The following is an 11,535-nucleotide window of genomic DNA, read 5'->3' on the forward strand; positions in this document are numbered from 1 at the left end:
TTTTTAAATAAATTGATGTCAATCTGTTATTGTTTTGAAAGTGACACTTGGGAATAGCGATGCAAATTGTTAAGTTAGGACGAAACGCAAACGAGTTGACCAATGACATGGAAGCGAAAGAAATTTTGGATAATCCATTGCTTCTCTGAATCGGTCATATTACTAGCGCTGGCGTCCTAATGGGAACCATGCTTAATCGGTAAATGTGCGTTGCACTTACATCCTTGCGTTGCGTATTAAGCGAGAACAAAGCTTTAGTCGAGTCGAATGGCCAAGCGGTAGATGCAGAAGCTCCGCCGCAAATCGGTAGGTTCAAGTCACACCTGGACAATTGTTCTGGGGGTAGAACAAGTCTCGAATAAGGACTTCAAACTGAAGATGCAGTGTACACATCTGGCTTGTGTGCACTTTAAAGAACCCAGTACATATTTTTGGAATAGTATGGGGTTACCCGGTGTAGGCCTACTGGTCTATTCATCCCCTGTCGTTGTGGAAAGACGAATATGGGCGCCGTTTCATGGTAGCACTCGACATGAAGGGACCGTATATGTGTCGTCCACACCTGTGCGCAATTCAGCCCCGCAGGTTATACCCCCATTACATTTACATTTTAGTAGGCCTACGTGCCCATTGGTAACGCGTTCCATCGGGGACCGGGAGGTTCTCAACAACCCCTCCCCTCAATAACTTTATTCTTATTGGTAGGCCTACGAATACACGAATGATTTTCTAGAGATTTGAACGTTAAAAAGCAATTATAATACGCACGTGGCCTGTTATTGTGTGAAAGGTCTCTGCAAAATGTATTAGTTTGAAACCAGTTTACTGGTAAACTGAGTCATAAGGTTTAATCAACTTTCAGGTGAAGTTGTAGCCATTGATGTGGACAATATTTTTGTTCTCCAATTAAGGACTGGAATTTTTACCGTCGTGTGTATTATTCAAGGTGATCACAGTTGCTATTTTATTTTTTACGTTAGGAGACAAATTATAAGTCTATACGCCGGTATAATAGGCCTATTTCTGGGCTTCGTATAAGTTTAGTAGCACGACGTACAACATCGATGTATTCTATGTCTATGGCGCCAAATGAAATTAATGTAATTTAGTAACCTGGAAATTTAAGTTTAACAACATTATAAAATTACCGAGTTATTCGAATAAGCTCCCCCATGCGTTTATTGTTCAGGGGGTGAGAGGGTTGTAATATGTTTACATGTATAATCAAATAAATTCTCCCTAACACAATTAATATCAAGAGATAAAATATAGTCAAAATGCTTGGTCATGAAAGTCAATGTCATCATCAGTCAACTACATAATGTTACAATTGTGTATGCATGTTTATTAAAGGAATATAATAAATGCTGCGCTTCGGGGTGTTTATTTAGGAGGTGATTATTATTATTTGAATAATACTACTGTATAACAATAAGGCATAGACTGGTATTCACGCATCAGTGTATGATCATGTACTTGTTACTAGCAGACGCACCATAGACCTAAACTTCCTATTCAAATGTGTAGAAAATTTAAAAAAAAAACCAGTAAGGTAAACCAACCCATCGTACACATAACTGCTGTCTAGAAAGATAATTTATAGACAACTCAAGGTATTCAAATAATTATGAAGAGTCAAGTAAATCTATAAATAGAATTTCAACAGATCTACAGTTACGCATGTATGAAACGCTAAATAGATTTTGTAACTGTTCAAAAAGTAATTCGTGAATGTATTTTGATTTGAGATATTCCTCTGTCGAAAGACGCAGTATATTAGATTGATAACTGTGGTTAATAGTTTAGCTTGCATCCCACTAGGATGTATGCGCAACGCAAGTAATTTAACCAATCACAAGCCATGGAGTATTCCAACTGTCGGCTGTCATTGGTCACTCGCTTGTGTTGCGTTTACGTATGTGAAGCATCAAATACTGTTATCAATTATTGTTTTTAACCAGTTGCATTAATTAAGTTTCAGTAAATTATTATATTTTTTGAATAGAAAAATAATAAATAATAATTTAAAATAATATTTTGGGTTGAAAATTTACACAATAATTAATTTACTATAGTTTTATTGGTTTCTAATATTTATGAATTTGATATCGGAGCCTGGTTTAATTAGTGATCATGTTTATTCAATAATTTTTTTTTTATTTCCATGAGCCTAGATAATTATTGCATTTAAATACACTTTGTAAGGACATTTTCTTACGTTGCGTTGCGTCGGTAAACTCATTCACCAATCTGATAAACTTCCATGATACTACAAAATAATTTAATAATTGTGAAACTGGTATTATTTAAGATCAACACACGTTACAATCTTCATTCATGTTTAAGAAAGTACGTTTTGTGTACAGTGACGTCATGTATCTCTGACACAGTTACTGTCAAACTTTGTCGATGTCTTGAACTAGACACTGAACGAACAGTATACATTTGTACACGTAATTATGCGCGTCAACTGTCCATCTCGTTTGTGGTGTCTCTAACATCGAGGCAAAAATAACTTATTATTGTTATTGTTATTGGTATGTTGAAGAGGTAAGTGATACATTGACTCTACGAATGTTTATTTTCATCTCTTCGTTTATGAGATTTGGTAATGACTCGACTCGTGCCTTTCGAGACGGCGCACGATGTATCCTATAATTGGCGTATATTGGAATTCACGAGTTAATAATTATGTAACCAGCGGTATAAAATCTAGTAGTTATAAGGAAGATAAATCCGTAGTAACCAAGTATATATAGTAACATAGTTCATAGTATTAGTTAATTTTATTTGTCCATACGGAAATTCATGTGACACAATTTCTCAAAGTTAAAAGGTTAATACAATAAAACAACATAACCTGTTAAAGATGTATTGTCTCCAAAAACATGAAAAATAAAGATTAATTAAATCATCAGACTTTTATTACTTTCGTAGAAAAAAAAACAAGAAAAAATTAATGTTTTCACTTATAAAATAACAAAATAAATTCAACCAAATCCATTGGCTGGCAGCCAATTTGACTATTTTTTGCTTTAAATTACAGTTTTTTTTGCAGAAAAATAAATGTTTTTCGATCTAAATTTTGTTCAAAGATCATGTGACATTAAAATGGCATATTAAAAAAAAATTTACAAATTATTTTTCAGGAGGCAATACATCTTGATGTATTGTCCCCACAAACATAAAAAATGAAGAATAATGAAATCAAATTTTGAATAGTCCATTTTGTAGTTTTAATAAATTAATTACTTCCGCAGAAAAATGATGTTTTAACTTGTTAATAACATAAAAATATTAATTTTCGCCATTCAAACCTTAAATCATAACACTTATACTAACTTGGTTAACCAGAATAATTGTTACTTACTAATGTTAATACATTTAGGCCTAACTAAGTAAGTAATTTGTAGTAGATGGTAATTACATTAGTAAAACCACAAGCAACAGAAACCAAAATTCACCAATAATACTGTAGTGTTGTATAGGCTTATTATTGTAAACTCGTCAACATATACGTTCTAGTTTAAGTCTTATTTATTTTAAAGTCCAAAACTCGTTAAGCGAAATATTTTTTTTTTGGTCTTTTGTCTTAAATTTAGATTTTATGTATGTTAGAAAGAACAAAAAGGAAAGACAATAAAGAGTATTAGTTGATTATTAGTTGATAAAGACATTTAAAAAACCTACCTATTCAACTTCCTTCTAATCGACTTGTGCTTGATCTACACACAAATACCATGCAGGTTAGTGTAGGAAGATGTGAACTAACTTCTAACTACAACCATCAAATGGAGACTGTCTTACTATCAGTATAGTTGCTGATTATTAAACGTTGCATGGATCACTGCTCCAAGTGGGATAGTAATTATTCGAATATACATAAATGGTTCATGAATGAATATTAAAGATAGAAAACACTTTACTTACTGACGGATGAGTTTATGAACTTTTAACTATTCGCCACAGACTACCCGAGTCAAAGTTGAAAGATAGTCAATACTAATCGAATTCCATTTTCCAAAAATACTCTGATGATTTCAAAATATATTAGGTGTAATAAATAAATTCAATTAATATACTATTAATATTTACTATTTTTACCTTCTTATTTAAAGTGTTTTGTATTTGTTATGCTCTTTTGCCTTGGATATGCTTGATCCTCCAAGCTGTGACCTGGGATGATTGTTACATTCTTATGTTTATTTCAAATAGATGATGATTTACATACTATTTCCTCAGCACATCCTAATTAGTTTATATAATTTGTTCCACTGCTTTTTCAAAGTATTTAAGTTACAAAACGTTAGTCAGAATTATTTTCATTCGTTTTACATTATTCATCTTTCTCAAAACCTCAATTTAGAAAGATTAACATTTTTTACAAGATCTTTATTCTATATAAATTTTAATTTTTTTTACATTACTACGCGACTCATGAATTTGTTTTGTGGGATAAAATCAGAGCCTATGATTAAGAAATGTATACGGCAATCTCAATATTCCTATTGTTAGAAAATCTCAATTTTTGTGTTATTTATTTCATAATGGACTTCAAATATAGAATAATTGCCATTCTATGTTTTAAAGAAAATAATAAAAATTATTTTGATTTATGATATCAGTATTATAAAGAATAGATGGATCGTCAAGAAAGATGGAAGTATGCCGATGGGCTTAAAATAATGGATAGAAAAAATAAAAAGAAGGGGATATTTGGTTAGAAAATTACAATATCCTCCGCCTATTATAAATTTCTTTTCTGTTCCGTTAGAATTTCAAATAGTGTCAAATAAAGTTTGATATAAAATCTATAGTTTCTATAATAAGTGTTAAATCTACATAAAATCATTCGAGTAAAAATGACAAGATTTCCATGGGGAGCCATTTCGCTTGATTGCTATCTTACAGGAAACGTGTAACGTATAATTGGGTATTGACGATTTTCCAGAATACTGTGTCTATTTTAAATTACGACTAAAAGTCACTAAAAATGTACCGCAATAATTAATAGTTTATCAAGTTTATACTTGCACCAATGATCAGAATATCACACAGTAACGTACGCGCATGCGTAATCATATTCATAATTATTTTTTAGTAAAAATAAGACTAAAATACGTCATTCTGCAATAAGTGAACTACTGACCAATCAACAACAGAAACCGACCATCCGACATCCGGGGTACGGTGACGCTCAACTATCGGCGCATACGAGGACAAAATGGCGAAGAAAAAGTTTTGTAAGTAAAGTATGTACTTATTGTAATTGACTTAGTTTAAACTTATTTTGCTTCATCATCATTTCACAAAATTAGAAATGATAATACTAATACGAAATGTCCTTTAATCTTTCTAAAATTTTAGCTAGATAGGCCCCTAAAAAGGCTAGGCCTACCTAGTAGTATCTTAGGCTAGGAATTACGTGTAGGCCTATGTACTACTCGAGTACTACCACCTAGAACAACAACCATAGCATTAGAACCTGACCAACGCTAGGCCTAAGTGTACGTACGTGTGTGCAGGCCTCTTCTATGGGTTAAATACGAAGCCCTGCAACACTACACAAAGTGTAATTCATACAAATATATATCATGTTTATATTGTTTTTTTTTCAATGCAGCTTATTCTTAATTGGTGTATTCCATTCCATTATACCTTTGTTTTGTTTTTAATTAGTTTGTACTAATTAGTTTTGTTTATTTTTGTATTTTATAATAATATGGAGTAAGAGCAGTTTTTCTGTTTGGGCTCAGGCCTATTACTTGCTCCTGGCAAGATGAAATGTAAAACGTACTTTTTAAAAACGTTTGCCGAATAAATATTATTATTATAATAAGTTAACTTAACTTATTTTGTATTGTTTAGATGTTTTTATATGAATGGTTGTTCTATCCTATTATTTTATTTTTTGTGTTTACTTTTTTTATGACGAGCAATGAATTTCCTTTTTGAGGATCAATAAAAGTTATCTTATCTTATATATTTTTTTGGAAGGATTTTTTACCAACCCTAATATTAATTTATTATATTAGTGAACAAAATAAAATCTTTAATAATGTGTGTGGGCCTAGTAGTACAGTATGGTGCATTGGTGGTGCCAAATATAATTTTGACGCAATTATTGTAAAGTTACTGTAGATAGCCTATTCAGTATTTGTTGACTGTATGTAGTCCTAATAACATAAATCATTTCAATTTATAGAATATTATAGGTTTATGAGGCTCAAGCTAACAAGATCTCTGCTGCTGCAGGAGTTTTGCTTCATCTGAAATTGGAATAATATTAATGGATTTATTACAAAGAGATAAAAAGAGAGAGAGAGAGAGCGGTCAATGAAACATTTGTGTGGAAGGTTAGGATTATGATTACATTGTATATTGGTAAGTTAAATCCACTTGGATAATGTTATTGTTTTATTTTGTTATTATATATTTTAGAGGTTTTTGTTTGTTTGTTTTTACAAATAGAGGAAGCATAAATGAATACTGTATAATTATTGAATACAACTCACTACAATGTGTGCATTCATGCATGCATGTGTAATCAGCGTGGTAGCCAGCATGAGACAAACAATGTGCTTGCCTCTTCTGAAATGTTCATCACCTACCCCAATACATGACACAGGTCATATTTATATCAATAATTATATTTAAAGCATCTTTGCCTTCTTTGTTTTTAACTTTAACTCGCCATTGCCTTGGTAATATTAAGTGGAAGGCTATCTGCAATCCCAGAGTTGTGGGTACAAATCCCATCAGATATCAGGATGTAGAGCTTTTTATGTTGGTCTTATGAATGGGAGAAAGGAGAAAGGTTTGAATGAATTATGAAAAATGATGATAATTAAAAAAGAAATGTCAAACATAGTGTGCCACTGCCAGGCTACAATAATGTATAATCAACAGGTACAAACATCTCTTATTTAAAACCCATATAATAGAGCCTAGCACAACATGTTACTAGCTAACGTCAGTTGGTAGAAAGAGAGTGCAGCAGTAAACCTGTACTCTTTTTTATATGCCGGATGTGCTGGCAGTCAAAATAATTTGTGACTACAATATATACTGCAGAAATAACATCAAATTCTAGATCTGGACTACTACCGTACTTTGTTTTCCACGTTTCTTCCTCTTGAATTTTAACAGTTTCAGCTACCGATAATTAACCATACAATGCTGTTTGTATGTATTGTATGTGCAATGTTTGGTATATGATAGCAGTCTTAAGGGCATACTATACCAGGGACTAAAGAATTATTCCATAGTACTTCTCGTTTAGTAGTGTATACAATTAATAATTCCATTGTTTAACATTTGTTTATTCCAAGAAGTGCTTTTTTCATTGCTGAATCTCTCAGTTTCCACTGTACTGTACTGCTTTTGAGTGCTTCTCTCATTGCTGAATCTCTCAGTTTCCACTGTACTGTACTGCTTTTGAGTGCTTTTCTCATTGCTGAATCTCACAGTTTCCACTGTACTGTACTGCTTTTGAGTGCTTCTCTCATTGCTGAATCTCACAGTTTCCACGTAGGACTACTGTACTGTTTTGTTTATTCCAAGTGATTTTCCATTGCTAAATCTCTCTTCAGTTCTCACTGCACTGTACTACTTTTGTTTATTCCAAGTGCTTTTTCCATTGCAGAAACTATCATCAGTTTTTACTGCACTGTACTTCTTTTGTTTATTCTAAACTAAGTGCCTTTTCCATTGATGCTGAATCTCTCAGTTTCTACGGTACTGTGTACTGCTTTTGAGGGCTTTTCTTATTGCTGCATCTCTCAGTTTCCACTATATGCCTACTGTACTGCTTTTATTTATCCCAAGTGCTTTTTCCATTGCTGAATCTCTCAGTTTGCACTGTACTGTACTGTTTTGTTTATATCAAGTGCTTTTTCCATTGCTGAATCTCTCAGTTCTCACTGCACTGTCCTTCTTTTGTTTATCCTAAGTGCTTTTTCCATTGCTGAATCTCTCAGTTCTCACTGCACTGTCCTTCTTTTGTTTATCCTAAGTGCTTTTTTCCATTGCTGAATCTCTCAGTTTCCACTGTACTGTACTGCTTTTGAGTGCCTTTCTCATTGCTGAATCTCACAGTTTCCACTGTAGGCCTATTGTACTGCTTTTGTTTATTCCAAGTGATTTTCCATTGCTGAATCTCTCAGTTCTCACTGTACTGTACTGCTTTTATTTATCCCAAGTGCTTTTTCCATTGCTGAATCTCTCAGTTTTTACTGCACTTACTGTTTTTGTTTATTCCAAGTTATTTTCCATTGCTGAATCTCTCAGTTTTCATTGTACTGTACTGTTTCTGTTTATTCCAAGTGCTTTTTCCATTGCAGAATATCTCAGTTTTCAATTCACTGTACTGTTTTTGTTTATTCCAAGTGCTTTTTCCATTGCTGAATCTCTTAGTTTTTACTGAATGTTACTGTTTTTGTTTATTCTAAGTGATTTTCCATTGCTGAATCTCTCAGTTTTCATTGTACTGTACTGTTTTTGTTTATTCCAAGTGGTTTTTCCATTGCAGAACATCTCAGTTTCCAATTCACTGTACTGTTTTTGTTTATTCCAAGTGCTTTTTCCATTGCTGAATCTTTTAGTTTTTACTGAACGTTACTGTTTTTGTTTATTCCAAGTGATTTTCCATTGCTGAATCTCTCAGATTTCATTGTACTGTACTGTTTTTGTTTATTCCAAGTGGTTTTTCCATTGCAGAATATCTCAGTTTCCAATTCAATGTACTGTTTTTGTTTATTCCAAGTGCTTTTTCCATTGCTGAATCTCTTAGTTTTTACTGAATGTTACTGTTTTTGTTTATTCCAAGTGATTTTCCATTGCTGAATCTCTCAGATTTCATTGTACTGTACTGTTTTTGTTTATTCCAAGTGGTTTTTCCATTGCAGAATATCTCAGTTTCCAATTCAAATGTACTGTTTTTTGTTTATTCCAAGTGCTTTTTCCATTGCTGAATCTCTTAGTTTTTACTGAATGTTACTGTTTTTGTTTATTCCAAGTGCTTTTTCCATTGCAGAATATCTCAGTTTCCAATTCACTATACTGTTTTTGTTTATTCCAAGTGCTTTTGCCATTGCTGAATCTCTCAGTTTTCATTGTACTGTACTGTTTTTGTTTATTCCAAGTGCTTTTTCCATTGCTAAATCTCTCAGTTTTTACTGTACTGTAATGCTTTTGTTTATTCCACAGTGATTTTTCCTTTGTTAAATAATATATCAGTTTTTACTGCTGTACTATATTACTTTTCTTTGCTTTTGTTTATTCCAAGTGTATTTTCTATTGTTGAATCTCTCAGTTTCCACCTCATTGTATTGCTTTTGCTTATTCCAGTACTTTTTCTGTTGTTGAATCTATCAGTTTTTACTGTACTGCCTGCTTTTGTTTAATCCAAGTACTTTTTCCATTGCTCAATCTCTCAGATTTGTTTTTGTTTATTTGAAGTGATTTTTTTCCACACTGTATACATAATTCAGTTTTAGAAAATAATATGAATGTAAATAAATACTGTAGTTATGTTATTCCTTAGGATGATGAACTGGTTTGATAAATAAACGCCTAATGTTTTCAATTCAATTCAATTTCTTTATTGCTGCAAATGCCATCAAGGGCTAATATCCGCTTAAACATACTACATCAAACAAACATATACATATTTACATTTAAAATTGTTGTTATCATTACTATAGTTATTATTGCCATTACTACTGTTGTTGTTGTTATTATAATAATAATTATTATTTATTATTATTGTTATAGTTGTATTTATTATTGTTACTTTATATTGGGTTTTTTTTCTGATTTTTTATCTTACACCATGTATGCCTAATCGAATTCAACAAATGTACACAAAATTCAATCATTTCTGAAATGTTTTTAAATTATTATTAATAGTACGGTGTAGTTGTGTTTTATATTGGCCTATATAGGCCTATTTATTTATTACCATATTTACTGAGGGTAGCCTATCCAGTTCCTAATAGAACTGATCATTCAGGGCCCTCGATAAAACAAACATACAGTACAACACATAAAATATTAAATATTCAAGCCTATGACGTATTTCCGTTAACAAACAAATTAGAATTTGAGTATGAGGCTTTGATTTTGGTTTATTTCAGTGATTTTATTTATCAATGAGTATCCTGTTAAAAAATGATCATATAAGCAGGAGGAGATCTTTCTTTTATTTCATATTATTATTACCGACGATACCACAAAGTCCCATTACACCTGGTACGTAAATTTGAAGAAATTACACTAAAACCGCAAATACACAAAACAACAAAAAGAGATAAACATGGTATATATATTTATTTATATCTTTAGATTTTAATTTAATATGAATATTTATTTATTTTTAAATAATTATTATATTTGACCGGAGTATTTAGTTACAAACATTACAGACTTAAGCAAACATATTGAAAAATACCAACCCAAATATTTAATCATGTATTATTGTATGTCCACTAACCTAACCTGTTGATAACAATTACATGTTCCACTTATTTTTCGACCAAAATGTTTGTACCTTGTAGAAATAATTTGGATTTCCATTTACACATTTTACTGACGTTACATTCGTATAATTACTTTATTTTAACACTCATTTTATAGATCCAGCTTTTGTTGCAAAGTTCAAAAACCAAATATACTGTAGTTGTTGTATTCCTTCATTTTTCTATAAGTTTGGATTGTTAAGCATGTGTAAGATAGATAAGGTAAAATAATTTATAACGACATGGGAAAACTACAAAGTATAGCTACAGTTCATTTTGTTTACAGCAATTTTACTGGTTTGTAAAAATGACTCTCGAATTATGTATCTTGGTGATTAAATTACACGTCATAATGGTATGTTTTGTAACACCTATTGTGTTTCCTGCATCAGCATTCTACTTCGATTAGCACTCTCAGTGGACCTCCTCACTTATAATCATGCTTTCATTGTTTGTGATATGTTGGCAAATTTCTTTCGGTCTAAAGTAATTTCTGCTGTATGCACATAATATAAATAAAGGCATTTTTTTTAAATTTCAGCGGTCCTTGGATGTGTTGAGATAAAGAAAAGGTTTCAATTTATTTACCTTATCAAATACTGTACATAAAATATAAACAACAAATGATTGTATGGATGACTGTAAGAGCGAGCGAATAAAGTATTTTTGACAACATAAATTATACATACGAAGACAGACCGTGTTAATGTCATTTTATTCAATAATACGACGGACGGACGAACAATTCTGGGGCAGACAACATAAAAAAAGTGTCGTCAAAATGATGCTGCCCAAACAAATGAAAATGCCCCAATATCAAAAGTAAAACCAACAAGTAAAAGAAAAGTTATATAAGCTAAAAATCAAAAATGATAAAATATATAAAAATGACAAAAGTCAGGATTACTGACACTACTTAATGATAAAATGTTATATTAGGTCATCCGAATTCAACAAAAGAAAAGGCGCAAGGGGTGGATGCGGGATGGTAGATAATTCGTTACTACTCTTATCTGTG

The sequence above is a fragment of the Antedon mediterranea genome, chromosome 9, assembly GCF_964355755.1.
Source record: "Antedon mediterranea chromosome 9, ecAntMedi1.1, whole genome shotgun sequence".
In the NCBI taxonomy this organism is placed as follows: Eukaryota; Metazoa; Echinodermata; class Crinoidea; order Comatulida; family Antedonidae; genus Antedon; species Antedon mediterranea.